This window comes from Protopterus annectens, chromosome 6.part0, assembly GCF_019279795.1.
Source record: "Protopterus annectens isolate FY-2018-M chromosome 6.part0, PAN1.0, whole genome shotgun sequence".
Classification (NCBI taxonomy): domain Eukaryota; kingdom Metazoa; phylum Chordata; order Ceratodontiformes; family Protopteridae; genus Protopterus; species Protopterus annectens.
Genome location: NC_056737.1, coordinates 158,243,634 through 158,265,035, shown reverse-complemented (window position 1 = coordinate 158,265,035; position 21,402 = coordinate 158,243,634). Strand labels below are relative to the sequence as shown.

Here is a 21,402-nt window from a genome sequence, read left to right as displayed (position 1 = left end):
GCATGGTAGTACATCTTTTTAGAAGTGGATGAAACAGCATTATTTCTTGTATTTTATAGACATTTAATTATTTTCCATTTTCCTCGCAACCTCCCCATTGTCGAAGAACTCTCCAGGTAGTCCCCTGTAGTCTGTACTGTATTCCAATCACTAGTTATTTTCAAGCAACTCTTGCTATACATTGTCTGTCTCTTCCTTTTTTCCAACTTAGAAAGTCCATCATGTTTTCCTTTTTACCTCTCCTGTTGACATTTCTGTATTTATCTTCTCCCTGAATTGTGTTAGGAATCAAACTGTTTTGATGTGTTTTGCATTACACAGATTTCATAGTCTTAACTATCAATTGCAGTCTTTTTTCTCCCTATTTAGGTGACATCCTTCATTTCAATTCACTCCCAACCACCAGTGTGTGTGTGTGTGTGTGTGTGTGTGTGTGTGTGTGTGTGTGTGTGTGTGTGTGTGTGTGTGTGTGTGTGTGAGTGTGTCTATGTATATATATATATATATATATATATATATGTGTAGATATATATATATATATATATATATATATATATATATGGGTCTACTTCATTTGTCCTAACTTCCGATTGCCCGACACAAAATGACTGAAATTTCATTTGACCGAAAATTCATTTGACCGACACTTCATTTGACCAACAAGTATTATTGGCAAGTAAATGGGATATGCCCCCTTCCCCACTGTAGTGCGACCCTGGAGTTAGAATATATAGTTGGGGGGGTATGGGGGGCACAATATTATATTATATTGTTTAGTTTTGCTTTAATATTGCTTAGTAAAACAAAAGTAAGTGGGGGACCTAGCCCCCCACACCCCCCGACTATATATTCTAACTCCAAGGTCGCACTACAGTGGGGAAGGGGGCATATCCCATTTACTTGCCAATAACACTTGTCGGTCAAATGAAGTGTCAGTCAAATGATTTTTTTGGTCAAATGTGCTCGGGCAAATGGGTGTCAGGCAATCGGAAGTTAGGGCAAATGAAGTAGATCCATATATATATATATATATATATATATATATATAGTTACACTTCAGAATCTCAAACTTACACTTCAGAATCTCAAACTACTGAAATACTTCAGTAGCTTGAGACCGAAGTGTTGAAATACTTGCGCGAAAGTGCAGAATGCCGAATGCGGAAATGTAGAATCTGCGGTTGTGGAGGCGCGTACGTGACATGGGATTCCCTGTGTTCGTAATGTATGGTCTGGTATGTGGATATAGCTGGAAATTCAGGTAAGTGATGTTTTACTAGGGGTTTTGGATAGGGATTTTAGTGTGTGTGAGTGTGTTTGGAGTTTTGAAGTGTGGGTTAGGGTAGGTAGGTAAGATTGTGAGTGTGTAAGTGTTGAGAGTGGTGGTATTTGTATGTATGTGATGTGTGTTTGTGCAGGGAGAGTGTAGAATGTGTAGTGGTGGTTTTTGTGTGTTTGTGTTTTTAGTGCGACCTCAGAGTTAGTATATATTAGTAGCGGGGGTGTGGGGGGCACAGACCCCCACATGGAGTGTGCATAGGGGCTTGTCCCTCTGCCTGCTTATATGTAGGGTGTACACTTGTTTGTTTTGTTGTGTTGGTTTGTAGTGTAGAGAGGAAGGTGTATGTGTGATTGTGTGTGGAGTGTGTTTGTGGGCAGTCGCGATTTATAATTTTGCACTTTTGGGGTTTCGGGTTTTGAAGTTTTTGGTTTTACAGTCTCAAGATACTGAATTTTGATATTTCAGTATTTCAGGATTCTAAAGTGAAACCATAGATATATATATATATATATATATGTATATATATATATATATATATATATATATATATATATATATATATATATATATATATAGTCAGGCTGCATGGCTGCGTTAAATAAATTAGAAAATTTGATTATACTTATCACTGCTACAGTAGTCTTAGCTATAGTGGTTATGTCATGTCAAGGATATAACAGCTAGCTTCCAAAGCTTCTGGGCATGTTCATCTACCCAAACTGTCAAGCAGATTGTGCTGAGATGACTAAAAGACAAGTTTGGGTGTGGGAAAGAGGCACCATTTCTGGTTTGAGCATAGAACAGTCTACCAGTCCCACAGTCAGTGATTTTTCCAACCACATGATGATAAAATTAAGCAAACAGCCTTTGTTGTCACAGCAGGCTAACAGTTTGCTTCAGCCTCAAGTGTGTGATTCTGCTGTGGCCATTTGTTGTACCTCAGACCTCTCATCTTTTACCCTGGATCACTTTGGTGTAGCACCTTCAGCCGCTATGGACTTGGAGTTAGCCATGTCTGCTGTGGCTGTTGGGGTCCCCACAGTGGTCAATGGAGAGCAACTCTTGTTGGCCCTGGGAGAGGAAATAGGGAGAGCTTCCCCTGCTGTGTCAGAATGCTGTACCCATCCCTGGGGAAGTTGCTGCCACTGCCATTAGTAACATAGTTGGTTCCATATTTACTGTCAAAAAGAACTGGAAAGAACAAGCCTGTATCTACTCCATTGAGACTTGGCTTAGTAACAACCAATTGATACTTAACCTACAAAAAAAGAAAAAACTATTCATTTTTACCCCTAAATGATCTCTCTCTCTCTCTCTCTCTCTCTCTCTCTCCAAACAAAGCTGACTGCACAATACTCTCAGAGAATAACAAAATAATTGAAGTTGTTCCTTACACTAAACTGCTTGATGTAATAATAGATGGTCATCTACAATTTGACCTATGTGTACAACATAGCATTACTAAAACACATCAGAAACTTAGCATTCTCTATCTGCACAAACATTTTCTCAACTAATCCACTAAACACATTATTGCTACCACCTGTTTGCTTCCCACTCTCTTATATAGTACTCCAGTAATTACTAATTTACAAACTACCCTAAACACAAAGCTTGAAATGTGCTACAGCAAAATTGTCACACTTGCTACTTATGCTACTTATGCTAAATATTCTGCTCGTCATTATATAGCTTTGCATTTACTCATCTTGCTTGAACTTCCACAATACTATATCTACCTCCAACTTAAAAATGCTTACAGAGTAATCCACAAACCTATGCGATGCCCTGCCCTCGTCTCATTATTTAGCAACTGTCTATCCAAAAGATGTCTTAGATCTGAAAATAAACAACTCGATCGAGCATAAACCTAACAAATCCACTGGTCAAAATCTAATCTCTTTTTCTGTGGCGAAAGTCAATAACTGTCTACCCTTAGCAATCAGTGGTAGCTGCGGTGGATGTAAAAAGTACCATAGCACCTATCGAAAAGAATGGGGTAAGTTCTTTGATGCCCTGGCCAAATTTCCCATAGTATTGTAAATATTACCTCTGGTCTCTTCTGGAAATAGGCCATTAGCCTATTGGGACTATCCTGGTCAACAAATGATAAGTAGCTAAGGAGATAGATATATAGATAAACAGATGCAGATATGAGAGTGACGGTAGGTGTTAATAGAAGTGTGAATGGTGGGAAAGGAGAGGGAAAGAGAGAGAAGGAAGCAGTCAGTTAAGAGTGAGAAGTGCTTATTGAGTTAGCTATTGAAAAAGTGAAAGTACTGAGATCTAGCTGTTAGGATGAAGAGAACAGGGGAGTGGGATAGGAGTGACAGAATGGAGCCCCATGGGTCTCCTTAAATAGGGAGCTTTGGTTGAGGAGGAAGAGCCTATTTTAACTCTGAAATTGTGGTGAGAAAGAAAGAAAGATGAGGAACCATTAGAAAGCGTGGGTTTTGATACCTGTGCACTAGAATTTCAGTATGAATGACTGGATGTTCTACTGTGGTGACTGCTGTGGTTAGGATTAAAAATATTGCTACCTTGACTTGCTGTTTGTCTTTAAGCATTAGGATGTCATCAGCTATTGTCCAGATAACTAGCTTTGTGCTCCTTTTGGCCTTGAATTAATGTTGTTTGGAGATAGAAGTAAGTGGTCAGCAATATGTTTTGATAGTTGGTCATGTCAATAACTACCCTTAGTAGTTTAATGTAGGGCACAGGTGAGATGATGGTATTATCAAATTATATAATATTAAAGTTAGGGGGCGTCAAGTTGGACCTTGTAGGTTGGAATGTCATAAGTTGAGTTTTGTTTGGGTTTAGTATAAGCTGGGATATCGCCATGATTCCATCTTTGAGAAAGTGTCTTGCATATTATACTTGGTATTGGAGGTAGTGGTAGGGGGAGGTGTGCTGGCATTGCCTGGTAAGAGGATGTTATTAATGGCACACCAGAACTAAATTAGGAAAGTCAATTGTAAAGGTAACTTTATCCAGATGGCTGATGGATTGCATATCATTTATCTACAACAACTTGGGTTTATGCTTACCAAAACCTCTAAGAGCCCATTCAACTAGGTCTATGGCAACGTCATCAGTGTTCCTATCTAGGGCTTCCATGAACGACATATGTGCAGCTGCAACTTGGGCTAATCCTCATAGCTTTATTGCTCATTACAAACTATATCTTTTCTTGAGGGGAAGAGCAACCTTTGGCTCAAGTGTGCACAGGAATTCTTCTTTAGAGTTCACCTGGGAATGTAGGTAGCTTGGGACCCTGTCCCAACAGTTGAAGATAGAATGAAAATTGACAACATCAGATAAAGAAGTTCTGTACTTACCATAATACCTGAAACACACTTAGAGAAAATGGCACAGAGAGTCCAAAAACTGTAAAAAACTATAAAAACACCCCCACGATGAAGCCCGAAGGAAGCTCATTTTAATACACACTAAACCACAATAAACAGGACATGCTGGAGGGATAAATTCCTGTCCCAGAGACTTCCTATACTCTGGAACAGGCTACCCATCTATGTCAAGCAAAGTTCTTCATTAGCACTCTTCAAGAAAAATCTTGATGAGTGGATGGGAAATAGGAAATACACCCCGAAGATCACTTCTGTGTCTCTGCTGGACAGTGGCACAGGAAAATAACTTTCTTGGGTGGCGTAAGCTATGGTACCTTGCTGGCTAGGCTTATGTAGGCCCTTGGGCCGATAGCCTAGTACCTACCTATGAACCTATGAACCTATGAATGCTGCAAATGACAATGCGTTTTCGTCCTAACAAAAGACTTCTACATACAGTACAATACAAAGTAAGCCAACCTTTCTTATATATCCCTCCCCTGAATACTCATCCAATCAATTCTTTAATTCAATTAAAAACAATGATTAAAAGTTAGTAATTCTTAAAATGTAATTATAAAATCCTTTAAAATAAATATCAAAACAAAACAATTAATAAGTCCACATCCATTAATTTGCTTCAATACTAACTTATATCATAAATATACTTCAAAAGTGTAAAAAAACTTCATAAATATATTAAATAAATAAATAAATAAATAAATGTGCATAGAAAAATACAATGAATGCTCTATCTGGTGGCCAAAATAATTATTACAATTTAGCTGCTCTGAGTTTCAGAACTGGGTCTAAAGAAATAAAATAATTTAATCCGTAGTTCTTGTTGGCTTCTAATTTGAGTTGCCAAAACAATTCACAATACTCAGTTGTGGTCTCCCAAGGTCCCCCACATGAGTCCTCTTCTACCTTCTCAATGACATAAAAACCAGATTTGGCTGATGAGCAAGTAATAGTGTGTCAGTACAGAGCATTAGTTTCATCTTTGTTTTTGATGTCATTCATGTACTCATATATACTTCTTTTAAGCTTTCTAGTGGTTTTTCCAATGTAAAAAGCCCTACAGGTGTCGCACAAAGCAATGTATATCACCCCCAGGGAATCACAATTACAGTACACATTGGTTTTAAGATATATCCCTCTTTTGGTTAAAGCTAGTGATTGGAGGATGTAAGTACATTGTGAAAAGCTCCCACATTTAAATGTTCCTGTTCTCTTTCTAGTAATTCTTTTCTTTTTGGTCTCAAATAGTTCCTTAATATTCCTACCCTTCCTGTAGGTAAATTTTAGGGGATCCACGAAAGTACTTCTCAGATCAGAAAAATTACAAAATTTATTCCAGTTAGTGGAAACCGCCTTCTTAATTTTAGTTGATTCGGTGCTAAAATTGAGTATAAAGTTACTACTCCAATTGGTGTAAAATTGTTCTGTCTTAATCCTCTCCACCTCCTCACATATTCTAGGTTTTCATAGTATCAGAGCAAATTTATTGTGTTTCTTTTTTTATTTCCCTCAAAATTTCCTCAATAAGGGCTATTGGGTATTCTCTTTCAGTAAACATTTGTTTCAGTTTTGCACTTTCAACTTCATAATCAGCATCATCAGATGTCATCCTACTGTTCCTTATAACCTGCCCCCTCACAATTCCCCTCTTCTGAGAAAATGGGTGGGCACTCAAATTGAAAAGGTAGGAATTAGAAAATGTACTTTTCCTATAAACATTGGATTTGAAGTTATTGCCTCTATTATTTTTTCTAATACTACATCAAGATACCCTAATTTTTCATGAATAATAGTGTAGGTGAATTTCAAAAACTCAGTGGTGGTGTTAATGTAATCGATAAACTCATGCAGGTATTCTTTGGGTCCTACCCAAAATATACATATGTCATCCAAATACATGCGTTAATAATTCCAAAACTTGGAGTAATGGGAATGTGTTATAAATTTCTCTTCCCAGGTGGATAGTACTAAGTTCGCATACATGGATGCAGAACTTGCTCCCATTGCTACTCCGCTAGTCTGCTGGTAGAACTCACCCTCAAATAAATAAAAAAATGTTCTTTAATACCAGTTCCATTAACTCTATGAATAAACAAACCTTCTCGTGATGTATATTTCCCTTGTGCCTTAGGGCTTCTTCAACCCATTCCAGCCCTATGGTATGGGGTATCATGTTGAACAAATCCTGAATATCTAGGGTTATGAAGATAACCTCATCCTTGAATAAATTCTGATTAATGCTTCTCATAAAGTCTCATGAATCCTTGAGAATCCCCTCCCTCTCAGTCCAAACTTTGTTTAACTCTGCATCCAAATACGTAGCTAATGGATATGTTTTAGAGCCACTATAGGTCTGAGAGATGGGTCCTCTATGTTTTTGTGGACTTTGGGGATCCCAAAGATAGATGGTATCCTTGGTTTATCAATAGTCAAATAGTTGAATATTTCTGAAGTAATATTACCTTTGTTTAGTGTTTCTTTCAACGTAAAATCAATTTTTTGTAAGCAACATCGATCTCGTTCCTCGAAATTCTAGAATACGTATCTGTGTCATTCAACATGTCTAACATTTTAGCAGAGTAGATGGTGCTATCCATAAACACCACTCCCCCTTCCCTTATCTGGCTTCACAACTCTAAGGTATTGATTTTCTTTCAATGAAGCCAGTAGCTGGTTGTCTTCCTTTGTAGGGTTAAATAATTTTCTCCCCTTATTCTGCCTTGATCTAATCTCTTCCTCAACTTGTATTTCAAAATGATTTAATTGTGGATGGAGGGGGGGGGGTTGTAGGTACTTTTTTTCCTAACCTGAGTGGAAATATTGGGATGTTTCCCTGTTTCATTATCAAACAGTAACTCTAGGCTTTTCTTACGCACAAGCATCTTTAAATCGATAAGGGTCTGAAAAATATTGCTAGAAGATGTAGGCACAAATTTTAACCCCTTACAAAAAAGTTTAAAATGGGTAGGGGTGATCTCTTCAGCACTGTAGTTGTATATACTAAAGTTCTGATAAATATACCTATTCCCTTCAATAACTATTCTGTTTCTATCCTTGACGTGTTGCGAAACCAAAGGCCCACTCCTATCTGGGCTCAAAGTCACTTCCCGTTTGGGTAACCCCCTCTGATGTTATAATAATAGATTACTTGCTCCTAATCCTCTCTGATCTGCTAAGGTCAGGGAATTCTTCTTGGTTATCTAAGTCATACCCTTCTTCGTGTTTACTGAAATTACCCCTTTGCTCCTCATACTGTCTCCCCCGTACATCCTTATCACCCGAAAAGTATCCACCACCTACATTAGTAAACTTAATCTGGTGATTCCTAAACACATTCTTTTTGGGCTTGGGGTAGCATGTTTTATCCCTATATTCAGCAATATCACGGTCCAATTTCTTACATTTCCTTAAATACATACATTTGCACTTGTCCTCAATTTTGTCCTTCATTTTAAAGTATTTGGACTTTTCTTCCTCCACAGTAAAAAGTAAATTGGTAATATTCAAATTATTTACTTCTTTGATTTCTGTAAATAATTTCCCTGTTTCACTTTCATTCTCTTTTATTATACCCTTCACTATTTCTAGTCCACAATTGTTGAAAATTTTAAGGATTTCAAGGTGAAACTCACTCCCCTCTCTAACATTGTTTGGGAATTTATATAGTCTAAGCCCCTTTGGCACAATCCCTCTCCCCACACATTCCTTTAAGTAACTGTTATCCATGCACAAACTTTTGTATTTAAGCATTAAATCGTGTAAATTATTGACATTAAGATTATAGCTGTGAGTGTCAGAGGAATTTGATGTATGGCTTTGAAACATTTATTCCACTAACTGGAATAAATCTAGTAATTTTTTCTGATATGAGAAGTATTTTTGTGGATCCCCTGACATTTACCTACAGGAAGGGTAGGAATATTAAGGAACTACTTGAGACCAAAAAGAAAAGAATTACTAGAAAGAGAACAGGAACATTTAAATGTGGGAGCTGTTCACAATGTACTTACATCCTAAAAGGGGAATTACTAGCTTTAACCAAAAGAGGGATAGATCTTAAAACCAATGTGTACTGTAATTGTGATTCCCTGGGGGTGATATACATTGCTTTGTGCGACACCTGTAGGGCTTTTTACATTGGAAAAACCACTAGAAAGCTTAAACGATGTATATATGAGCACATGAATGACATCAAAAACAAAGATGAAACTAATGCTCTGTACAGACTATTACTTGCCCATCAGCCAAATTTGGTTTTTATGTCATTGAAAAGGTAGAAGTGGACCCATGTGGGGGACCTTGGGAGACCACAATTGAGTATTGTGAATTGTTTTGGCAACTCAAATTAGAAGCCAACAAGAACTATGGATTAAATTATTTTATTTATTTAGCCCCAGTTCTAAAACTCAGAGCAGCTAAATTGTAATAATTGTTTTGGCCACCAGATGGAGCATTCATTGTATTTTTCTATGCACATTTATTTATTTATTTAATATATTTTATGAAGTTTTTTTACACTTTTGAAGTATATTTATGATATAAGTTTGTATTGAACCAAATTAATGGTTGTGGACTTATTAATTGTTTTGTTTTGATATTTATTTATTTTTAAAGGATTTTATAATTAAATTTTAAGAACTGTAATTAACTTTTAATCATTGTTTTTAATTGAATTAAAGAATTGATTGGATGAGTGTTCATGGGAGGGATATATAAGAAAGGTTGGCTTACTTTGTATTGTACTGTCTGAAGAAGTCTTTTGTTAGGAAGAAAACATCATTTACAGCGTTAGTGTGTATTAAAGTGAGCTTCCTTCGGGCTTCATTGTGTGGCTGTTTTTATTGTTTTTTGAAGTTTTTGGACTCTCTGTGCCATTTTCTTTAAGTGTGTTTCAGGTTTTGTGGCTTTGGCACATTTCTCCTTTTGTGGTACTTACCATAATGTTCCATCTGTGTTGTCCATTTTCATTCTTCCTTAACTCCTCACCCGCCATCCCCCAACCTTTTTCACAATGAATTTCTGGAAAAATGAGAGATTTTAAGGACACCACTGTCCTTCATGTTGAGCTCATTCTATTGGGATTTTTATAGTAGGTCTTTATACTTTATGTAATAAAGCAGGATCAGATCTGAACTTAACAGTTGAGGAAGAATGAAAATGAACAACAATGATGGAACATTATGGTAAGTACATAACTTCTTTTTTTTCATTTCACCAATGATAACAGCTGCAAAGAGCAACATTCTCAGTTTCTCAGCTTATTTCTTGAATAAATCTTATAGATTTTTGCAGCATCCAGTTAGGCAAACAGTTATGTCCAGAATGGCTGACCTGTGATTTGCTGAAGTTTTAAGAAGGGTTTTTATGCAACCTGTTTGCAGTTGGACTATTTATCCTTTACTGCTACATGTTATAACCAGCTCCACAAAGTCACTAACCATGTCAGAACAATGTAAAGACTGTAACTGAACCTTAGCCATAGCACAATTCATTCAATCTGAACTGAAACATCTTTATCCAGTTGATGTCTTTCCATATCACTGTTGTGGTATTCCTTACAGTAGGGATTCCCTGCCTAGGGCAGCCCAACATCTGGCCAGTATACCAAAGCCTTATTGTAACAGGGACATTGTATGTAACAAATATGCTGCCTGTGCACAGTGTAGGGCATAAAGGTGATATACAAATATACCTTCATCAGAACTTTTTTGCCGCCAGTCTGAATGTCATCTCCAATCATCAGTCTGAACGCTCTTTCATTTGCTGGTTACCAAGCCATTTTCAGATGAGTACCCCACTGGGGTGCTTCCTTCTTATCTTATTCTGTTTGTGGTTGTTGGTTTACTGTCATCCAGAAAGGAAAAATGCCAGTGAGAAAGACAGATTTCCCATAAGAGCTGTCACAAGCAGTGTTTGTTTTGCTTAGGTGCTTCTCACGACCATACGTCTTTTTCTGTTTGTTAGGTGCTTATCCCAAAAACATTGCATTGTCATCTACCCTCTTTGGCTATTTTCCTAGAGAACTAATGTCTTGAATTGTTGGCTCAGGGTATTATGGCGAAGTTATCCTGGCCAGAGGGTCAGCCATCTGTGAAGAAGGCCAAGAAAGTTCAGTCAGATTCTTCAGTTGTACTGCCACCATCAGACATCTCTCTCAAGGCTGGTGAAAGCCCAGAAGACCCGCCCAGTTATTCTGTTGGATTCCTTTTTCCTTGAGCACTTTGGAGGCTGGCATGGACCTGGCTTCTCCCATGTCCCTGAAGGCTTTGCAGACATTCATTTCTGATGTTCAGGGGGAACCATGGGTGATTATATCCGAAGGTCCTAGGGGTGTTCTGCAAATCCTTGTTAGGGAAGAGATTCGCACTACGCTTATTGAGTGTGGGCAGGGGTCTGAGCCATGTAATATATTTAGGGCTGACATTCCTGTGAAGAAGAATAAGCATATTTCTCCAGCTCCTAAGGATCATCAGCTTGAATGGCAGGATTTTACACAGGGGTTATTTAATGCTTTTTTGACTTTGAAACCTCCTCAGAAGGTGCCTGTTTCTGCCCCCCCTTGGTCTTCTACCCCTCTTAAGAGGCCTAGGAAGCAGGTTTCGTCTGATGAGGAAGTAGATTTTGATGAGGAATCTTTGGCCTATTCTTCCTAGATTTCCTCTCCCTTTGATTATGGTTCTGAGGAAGAGGATTGTATTAACTATGATTATCCTTTTGAGGGATTTCCTTTGAAATACTGTTTCCCATATGATGGAGTTTTTAAGCTTGACTGTAAACAGGTTTCTGATGTTCAAAAGAGGTAGTACAAAGTCCTTCAGATAGAGTCTCCCAAGCCCTCTACTGTTCCTCCTGTTATTGCTGCCTTCTTGGTTACTTTTTCCTGCAGCTTCTCAGGGTCCTCATTCCCAGCATCCTACTCCTAAAAAAACTGATAGGTTTTATGAGGTGCCTGATTATTCTAAATTTCTTTACAAATGTCCCTCAGCTGACCCTTCTGTTATTCCTGTGTCTTCTGATAATCCCTCTAAGCTTTTACCTTCTACTAAGATGCTTCCCTCTGACAAGGACAGCATAGTCATGGATAGATTGGGTATGAAAAAGTGTACTGCTGATACTTTGGCCTTCTAGGCTGTGAATTACCAGACCCATATAACCAGGTATATTCTGACCCTTCTTTCTCAGGCTTTTCAGGTTATTTGAGATATTCCTGATTTTGAGGGGAAGACTTCGGCCCTCTCTTTGTTAGGGTCCTCTTCTCAAATGACTCACCATTCAATTAAATATAGTTATGAAGTAGATGATGCCTCGTCTAGAGCTACTGCTGTTGGTTCTTTGTTAAGGAGGTATTCCTGGCTCTGCCTTCAGCCTCTGTCTGATGATATTAAGGCCAAGATGATGGATGCTCCTCTTGACAATAAAAATCTCTTTAGTTCTGCAGCTGCTGAGCTTTTTAAATCTCTTCAGGAAAAGGGTAAAGCTGTGCAAGAATTGAAACATATTTTTGTTTCCCCATTCCCAAATTTCACAGAAATTACCCTACCAAGTCTGCCTTTGTCTCTAGGCAGTCTTGCCCTCCTCCCAAAGGTAAAAAGGGTGTCAGAAGAGCTCCTTTTGCAAAGTCTACTCAGAATCTTATAGCTCAGAAGCCTCTTTTTGCAGCAAATCCAGATTCTGTCTATCTTCTTCCCACCCTCCTAAGCCAATTTCCTCTTTCTCTTAGTCTTTCTCTGTCCCTTCTGAATTGGTTCTGGATCACTCAAGATTCTTGGGTTGTAACCATCATTCATTTGTCTAGGATATTACATGGTTTGGAAATTCCTTCCCCATTTTTGGGCATTCCTCAATTTCCTCAGTAGCAGCTGCCCTTTTTTCTGGATGTTCTGCAGAGCTTTTTCCATCTAAGCAGTTTTGACTTTTTAAAAGAGGAAAGGATTTTATTTCAAAATGTTTCTGGTTCCCAGTAAAGAAGGCACTTGGAGACCCAGTCTAGATCATTCCCAGCTCAGCACCTTTTTGAATGTTTCTTCTGTTTGAATGTTATCCCTTCAAACCTTGTTTCCTCTTCTTTATCATGTTTCCTAGTCTCTCTGGAGCTCAGGGATGCCTATTTCCATATGTCTATTCATCCCCTTTTCAGGAAATGTTTATGTTTCTCTGTTGCTTCCTTCCATTTTCAGTTCTTTGCTTTGCCCTTTGGCCTCTCAGCTGCCCCAAGGGTCTTCACCAAATGCCTTGCTGCTGTGATTGCTTTCTGCAGCATGAGGGGAATACAGATCTTTCCTTACTTGGGTGACCTGCTCATTCAGGCTTCCTCTCCAGAGAGTTTGCTTCAGCATGTTGACTACACTATTTGTATTCTGCAAAGCCTCAGGTTTATAGCAAATTTCCAAAAATCCTTCCTGACTTTTCTCAGGATCATGCTTTTCTTGAGTACAGGCTCCAGACCATGCCAGTGCTGACATCCCTGCCTCCTCCCAAGGCTTTGACTCTAATTGCAGTCTTTCACTTCCTTCTTTTTCTGGCCTCCATTACAGCCAGATAGTTTCGTAGGGCTCTGGGATACATGGCTTCCACCATCCCAATGCTTGTTTTGGCCAGATTTCATATGGGAAAGCTGTAGTCGTTCCTAACGTCATTCTGGCTTCAACATACTCATCCTTTAGACTTTTTAATTCTTCTCTCCTGTCTTAAGCTAGACTAGATTGGTGGATTCATCAACTGTCTCTCAACCCAGGGCTTCCTTTTCACCCTCCAGTCCCTGCTCAGGAGCTCTTCTCAGATATCTCAGACAGGAGGTGGGAAGCTTCCTTTGGCCTCTGAAGGTTCAGGGCCTTTGGTCTCTTCATCAGAGGAAGGACCATATCAATATCAATGTGATGAGAATTCTTGGCCTGGGTGTTCAGGCCTTCCATTCTCTTGTCCTGCAAGGTCCCTCAAAATCTTCACAGACAATACCATAGTAATGTGATACATCAACAAGCAAGGGAAACACAGTCTTACCTCTTGTGTAGACTAGATTTTCAGGTTTGGGATCTAGCTGTCCAGTATCAGGTGACCCTTCAGGCTGTTTATATTCCTTCTGATCAGAAAGTTTTGGCAGAAGCTCTGAGCAGGTCCATAATACAGACTCATGGGTGGATGCTTCACAGAGAAGTGTTTCTGGACATTGTCCACTAGTGGAGTATTCCTCATGTAGATCGTTTTACCTCCCCTCTTCCTCTCTTTTGCACCAGAATCCCATGTCCTCTGGCTTGGAAGATAGACTTCCTATCTTTTTTCTGAAAGGGGATGTTTCTTTATGCCTTCCCTCCCCTTCCTCTCATTCCGAGGGTCCTGTTCAAGATAGAAAAAGATGGTCACAGAATCTTGTTGGTAAGTCTGCATTTAGCCAGGGGCAATCATCACAAGTTGCCACACAGGGTGGGCCTACTCACACAAAACAAAGGGTCTCTCATCCATCCCCACTTGTCCACCCTTCAGATGATGCTGTGTATGATAGGACTTTTTTTTTCTGAGGATGTGCTTTGGGTTATGCAGGAGGCCAGGAAACACACTACCAGGAAATCTTATTTGTCCAAATGGAAGAGATTTTATGTTTGGTATCTTGCTGATAACCTGGATCCACTTTCTATGGATGTTCCTTTGGTTCTCTTTTATTTGTGTGAGGTGCTCAGTGCTGAGCCTCCTACTGACGCCTCTAGGTATCAGATATTACTTGTTCATATTTGCATTAATAATTCCAAAACCATGCTTCATATAAGGTATCAGAAGATTTCATCTTAAAGCATACATGATGGGAAACACAACTGTATTGCTATTTGAACTCTGTCTAATGCAGCTAAAGAAATATTGAATATTATTTGTATACTGTTTATTTGTATTGTAATAATTTTCATATTTGTCTAAATAGCTCAAGATTCAGGTAATACAAAGAGGACTGCATAGCCTCATATGAAAACTCTCAGCTGTATGAAAATCGTCCTGCTGGCAGTATAAGTCTTGCTTCAGTGGTTACTGAGATATCATAAGCTGTTTATACAACAATACAGAATTAATATTCACTGCATTTATTTTGACTTATAAAATCCAATTTAAAGCATCAAACTGAATAAATGCCACTAATGTGAAGTTTATTTTTTCCTGAATAGCTTGCCATTTACAGTTTTCTAATAACTCTTATGATTCCAGAGATAAGAATATTTCTTTGAACTGTAAGGTGATAACTTCATTATTTTAAAGGCTTAAGCCACACCCGCTGAGAGTTAAAAGTATACATTCAAAAGAACCGCACTGGAGGGAATGAGTTAAAGCACACCTGCCAGCCATTTCTGCTTGTCTGCCTTTAACTCCTCCTTTGGCTTCTATATTTGAGGTCAAACAATTCCATAAAGGCATCCTTCATATTAGGTTCCCCAGGAAGCCTATTTCTCCTTCCTGGGACCTTAATATTGTCTTGGAAAAATTGACTCAGGCTTCTTTTGAACCTGCAGTTTCAGCTTCTTTACAGCATTGCTGTTGGAGGACTGTTTTATTTTTTTTTGCCCTTAGTTCTGCCAGGTGAGTATCTGAGCTGCAGGCCCTTATAGCTGTTTCTCCTTTTTTAGTTTGTGACATTGATAGGGTGTCTGTACTAATCTTTTTTGTGCCCAAGGTGGTTAATGAGTTGTCTTTTGATCAGTCTATTCAGTTGCCAACTTTTTTCCCATCTCTGAGGTCTGCTAGAGGTCCTTCACACCTTGGATTTGCATAGACAACTTAGATATTATTTGGATAAAACTAAAGCCATTTGGAAATCTGAGCAACTTTTTGTTTCCTTTCATCTTAGGTCTTTGTGTTTGGCTGTTTCTTTCTTTTGTTACTCTTTTCATGGGAAAAGTCTTTCTTCTTCTGTAAAGGTTCATTCTACCAGGGCTGTGGCTTCTTCTGGTGCTTTTTTCAAAGGATTAGATAGCAACTCCATCCTTGAGGCAGCTACTTGAACTTCTGTGAATAAATTTACCAAGCACTGTAAGTTAGATGTGGTTTCCAGGGCTAGAGCTTGATTTCCCAGGGCTATCCTACATGGCTTTCTTGAAGGCCGTGCTGGACCTTCCTCCTCCTACCTTTCCTCCTAAGCTTTTGTACTTTCCCTACTGTAAGGAATACTGCAGCAGTGATAAGGAAGGACATAGTACAGTTATGTAAAATCTTACCATAACAGTAGAGGTCCTTCTCTTCACCATTGCAGCATTTGCTCCCTCCCTCCTCCCCTTGTTTCTTTCTCCTTCTGGATGTACATGTACCTCTTTTCTCCTTGGACTGTTGTTCATTGTGGCTTTTCATTTCTGAGAAAGATACATCCATATGTCGCCTTTATGCCATACACCGGATGCTGAGAGTATATGTGTGCAAGGAAAAGAAGTCCGGCTGGTGTTACAAGCAGGGCTGCAAGAACCCCAAACTAGTTAAGGGAGACTGAAAGCATTTGGCTTCCTTGTCTTCTTCTGGTCAGCAGATCAGAAGGTCCCAAGACCCCTGGCTCCCCATCAGCTTCAGTATTGGCATCTGCTCCAACTCTTTGGAGCTGGTCTATCTCCTTCTGCGATGACTGTGAGGAAGGCTGTGTCTCCCATTGTTAGTGCCCCTAGCCTTTTCTTGTCCAAGGGTGCACCTTTAGGGAGGACTTTTCCCACTTCTCCCCATCTACCCCTAAGTCCTCAATGAAGTCATCTGCGTCTCTGCCCCGGATCCAAGCTTCTTTGGTTTGGATCAGGTCATACGAGCCTTTCTCCAGTAAGAAAGCCTCCTTCTTCATTGTCTCAGATGCCCTGGTCAGTTGGGAGTTTAATACTCAAAGATTTGGAGTAGCTGATGAGGTCATTTTTACAGGTGCAGATGTAGTTAGGACTTATCCTCTCACCTTCTGGCCCTCGACCCGAAGTTTCTGTTCCTTAACACAGGTTTTCTCCCTGGTTTCCTCCTTCGGACCTGATGGTTCTGAGGTCATTGTGGCCAGTTGCCTTTCCTTTCTTAGGGTCAGATTCAATGGCTTGGACAATTTTGGCTGCTACTCTTACCTTGGTTTCCTCAGCTCTGGCTGTGTCTGTGCTGAGTGGGCCTTGGAACCAAAACATCAAGACAGGGTGTCTGGGTCATGGTAGATGATTCCTATTTTGGTGTCATCCCTCCTGCTCGTGGCATCTGCTCTGGATAGGTCAGCTCTGGTCTCAGCATTGGGCAGGCTGGAGTGGCCCTTGGGATCTTTGGATTCTAGGCCTGTTCTCTCTCTCTCTCTCTCTCTGGGCAGCCTGCTTTGGTTTCTGCCATAGAAAGGATGTTCTGCTTGGAGAAGGAGTGGTCAGGTACCCGCAGTATCCCCCTCTTCGATGTCTGCACCTGTGGACACACTTCATCCTGCTTTGGGACAGCTCACCCTGTGTGGTCTCCAGTCTGCCCTTCCTTCAGGACTCCTGGACTCTCCAGGGCAAGAAGTTTTGGTTAAGAGGCAGTGCAAGAAGAAGCAGGTGGACTCTCCTGAAGAGTCCCTCATCAAAGATACCGACCTTGAGGAAGGAGAGGGGTCCCTAACCCCCCACAGAGCTGCCTCCTTTGGTGATCTTTTGTAGCTGTAGCGGTTGGATTGCTGAGGACGTGTCTCTGGGGGAGTCGGTATGTTTGAAGGTCTTCATGGTAGGCCAGTCCATGTCCTGGATGGTTCCCCCTCTGGATGCCATTATTGACGTTAATTATCAGTGGGTGTGGAAGGCGCCTGATATGATGGAACTGATCCCTAAGAAGCCAGACAAGACTCTTGCCCCTCCCAAGGACCAGCAACATTGGAGTAAGACTCTGGCCATGGATGCAGTTGTGGTGGCAGTGGCCACTATAACAGGATGTTTTGGAAGACAGTTCCTCAGTTCATCCCCTGAATATGGAATCTTGAGCATTGGGCCAGTTAGGGAAGCAATCCTATGCCTTGGCCACTTTCACATGAAGAGCGTTGAACTGTCTCCCTCATTTGACTAGACTTCAAGTTTGATATTGTGTCAGAACTGTCATGGGTAAATAAGACTCGGCAGATTATAGTCTCTCAGAAGACTTTGGAGACTCAGATGCCCACTTTACAATCTATTGTTAACATATCCATGCTTCTGCTATCTTACACAGATGATGGCATGTTCCGACCTGCTGGCAGCTCTCAACTGAATTGTCTTTAACAAATTGCTTACTGCCAAAATGTCCAATTTCATTTGGTAGTTAATGACATTATTGAGTGGAACACTTTAAGTAATACATTTTGGAGTCTGTATGGTGATTTTGTTTAAGCTAGGATTCAGAATGCTGCAGTTATATACAGATAAACATGTACTGACTTAGAAACCTTGCACTTCCTTCCCCTCTTCTTAAAAAAATCAAACAGGAAAACATTGGCAGTGTGGATTTTTATTCTAATATATCCCTGCATGACATAATAATATAGTGTGTTCAAGAATAAGGCAAGGTCTGTTGAGAAGCCTATAAGAAAAGCACTGGTGTCCACCAGAAAAGGTGTAGTATGTGCTATTGCTTAATATTTCATTTGGTGGAAGGGTTGTTTTGAACTGCATAGCTGCCTTTCAAAAAACAAGTATTTGAAAACTTGAAGTATCTTCGCATCAGATATAAATACCTTTGCACTTCTGTACATAAGCTGTCATTCACAAAAATAAAAGAAAAAACATGTTTGTTTGTGCGTGTGTGTGCATGTGTGCGTGTGTGTGCGTGTGTGTGTGTGTGTGTGTGTGTGTGTGGTGGGTGTGTGTGGTGGGTGTGTGTGTTTTTGTTTGTAAATTATACTTGTCTGTGGCAAAGTGAAGACATGGTCACTTATCCTTCAAGTGGGCCTGGGTGCCCAGTGTAATCTATTCTGAGAGGACTCATGGTATAGAACTAACATAAAGAAAACAAAGGGTGCCTTTTATGAAAGTGTAGTTTGTGAGAAATAAAAAAGTAATTGTGAGAAAAGAGAATCATTTGTGTTGTGCGAAACAGACAGATTATTATTCTGAAATGCAGCCTATCTAATCTTTTTTTCTTGCTTTTAATTTTTTTTTTTTGTCCAGTTTGTTCGTCTGGAAGTGCGTGCACAGTCCTCACTGAACAAAGCAAGGCAGAGCAACCTGAAGGAACAAGTAGCTGTTCTGCATGATGGTATCTAGCATGGCTCATCCAGTGTCATGGAGCTTAAGAATCCCTGGACATCCTGCATGTGCAAGGAGTGGTGGTACAAGCAAATACAAGGCAGTCCTTGACTCCATCTGTCTATCATCTTAGAGTGTGCAAAGTGTCTGTAAGAGAGATGGAAGCCTTGTGCTTCCTTACTGACTGAAAAAGCTCCAGTATGTCAGGGAAGATCCTTTAACAGCAGGGACCTTGAAAACCTTACTAGCCTTTGAACTAGTACCTTTTGTCTCTGTTCATCTTAAAATGGTATCAGGTCGGAATACAAATTCATGTTGTTTAAATGCAGAAGTGGTTGCACACAGCCAAAGGACTCATTAAAGTTGTGTTCTGCAGTACTTGGTTGTAAAACAGGCAGGGGAACCTAACATCAGGTCTGCAGAAGAAAGCTTGGAATTTGATGACTGTGCTGTATGCTGCAGGCTGCTGGGCATTTGGGGATTTTCTGACCTCTTTTTGTAAAACAACATCAAGCTTGTAAAGAAGAGCTCCTAAAGTGGTTACAATAAACATGACTCTTTTTTTTAATTGTACAGCAATGTTATATGTGTAGTCTGCAGGATGCTATTAAGATTTAAAAAACTGGAAGTACCTTTCAGAATGGGATTATAGGATATCTCATTCTGGATTATGCCCAAACCAACCTCTTCTCAAAGGATTCAACAGAACCGTTGTCTCTCTTTTTGCCTTCTAATGGGAGTGATATCCTATAATGTTACTGATGTGGAATGTCGCAAGCAGCATGTGTTTGTCCCATCTGTCTTCAGTAGAAATGCAAAGCAGGCCCCACATGGGTGAATGCTCAGGGTACTTAGCAGATATCAAGAGGAATTGCCACTAATGTATCAAACACCCTGTGACTGCTCTCTGATATGTGTGTTTTCTTAATGTCCATTCATTTCTGCCAGCTCTAAAAATCAAGGAAAAAAGGCATGAAGAGAACAGATGGAGCCCTTTCTGAGTGGCATTTTGTTACATTTTTTTATGTATTTGTTACCATCTGCATCCGTCCTTGCTCTTTCATGGCACTGATTGAGCTGCTCTGAACACTATTGCACACACAGTGCATCTTCAAATAAGATGGATGGTTCTAGAACCCTCCACAAGGGTCACCATATAGCCAGCTAGGGTGCCTATGCAAACTGTTTTCAGATGAACTCAGGATGATTGTCTTAGCAACTAGTCTACTGTTTTGTAACATCTTCTCACCATTGTCTTAGAAAAAATTATGTTAAGAAAATCTCTCAACATCTTGTAAGATTGCTCTTTCTTCAAACCATGTATAAAATAATTATAATTAGTATTAGGACCACATGGAAGCTTTTTGCATATATCTTTTATTTTTATAGGCTGTGGCTTCCAAAACAAGTGGTCCATAACTTTTTCATTCCATAATACAGCCAAATTAAAGTGTAAATTAATATGGCATTTGTTTTTCTGCTGCTATGAAGTTGTGTCTCCAATTCCTGAATAGTGTATCAGTTATCTTTTTGCAGGAAGTATTCAGAACCTAACTGGATTACATCTGTCTGCAAAAGACTGAATTAAAAAAAAAACATGTCCAACTGTGTTTCTGTTTCCTTTATGTATATGCTGTCCAATAAAAGTCCAGCCACCCTAAATTATTCATTGACTTCCATATGACAGCAGTAGCAGCATAACTTTAGCTGTGGTTTAGTTGATGGAATCTCCTAAGCGTAGTTTAGAAATACAAGAGCTTGCTAACACGATAGAGGAGGCCAGAATTACCTTATGCTTTAAACTAATTAAATCTGCTTCACAGTGGAGTGCTTATCTTTACAATGTATGCCATCTAAGTTAATTGAGTAATAATCAAGATACATTATATTTTCATTTACAGAGAAGCTTGTATTTTTCATATACTCCAGCTATATTGATAGCTTACAGAGATCCACTTTATTTGTTATAATCATAAATGAAAGTTAACAGCAGCACGACACAAAAGCAGGGTGAATGGTTTATGGTATTTGGACCCAGTGACTATCTACTTTCTCAGGAAGGGTTGTTTGCATTGTTTTACAAAAGACAGAAAAAGTCAGACAGGACAATTGCTGTCTCTGTATGGCCACATAGGCAAGCTCTGATTCATTAATGTAGTTCATTTCATAATTGTCCACACTCAACTTCCTGTGAACTAGGTTGTTATTTCATTGACTGAAAGCCACCATTTTTTTGTATACAGTTTTCTTCCTTACCTGCTATCAATTACATACATGATAATTGGTACTTTGTATATTTATATTCTCTATAATATTCTGTCAGTACCATGGATGTTGTGAAATATTTGTGAGACTTGCCTGATTTCTTGTATTGCTTCTTCAGGACAGTCTGCAGTATTAGTAACCACCAGACCCTTCTCAGATTTACCATTGTTACTTGGTGAATTAATGTAACATATTAAAAAGTTACCGTTTGAAGCACCAACACATTAGAATGTTAAACAGCTTTAAGGTAAATGCCAGTACATTCCTGTCTTCTTTTTCTCTGTACTGACAAGCACCTGAAGTCAGTGAAATTGGTATCTGAGTG

The 21,402-nt window shown here is 39.4% G+C and overlaps 1 long non-coding RNA gene across 1 annotated transcript in view; it reads left to right on the top strand.

The window, feature by feature from the left end:
• The window catches only part of LOC122804196, a 56,543-nt gene extending 36,126 nt beyond the window's left edge, over nucleotides 1–20,417 (top strand). The window contains exon 2 of the long non-coding RNA XR_006365200.1: nucleotides 18,735–20,417. This is a non-coding gene — a long non-coding RNA (uncharacterized LOC122804196). The remainder of the gene's footprint in view (nucleotides 1–18,734) is intronic.
• Nucleotides 20,418–21,402: the final 985 nt, after the last annotated feature.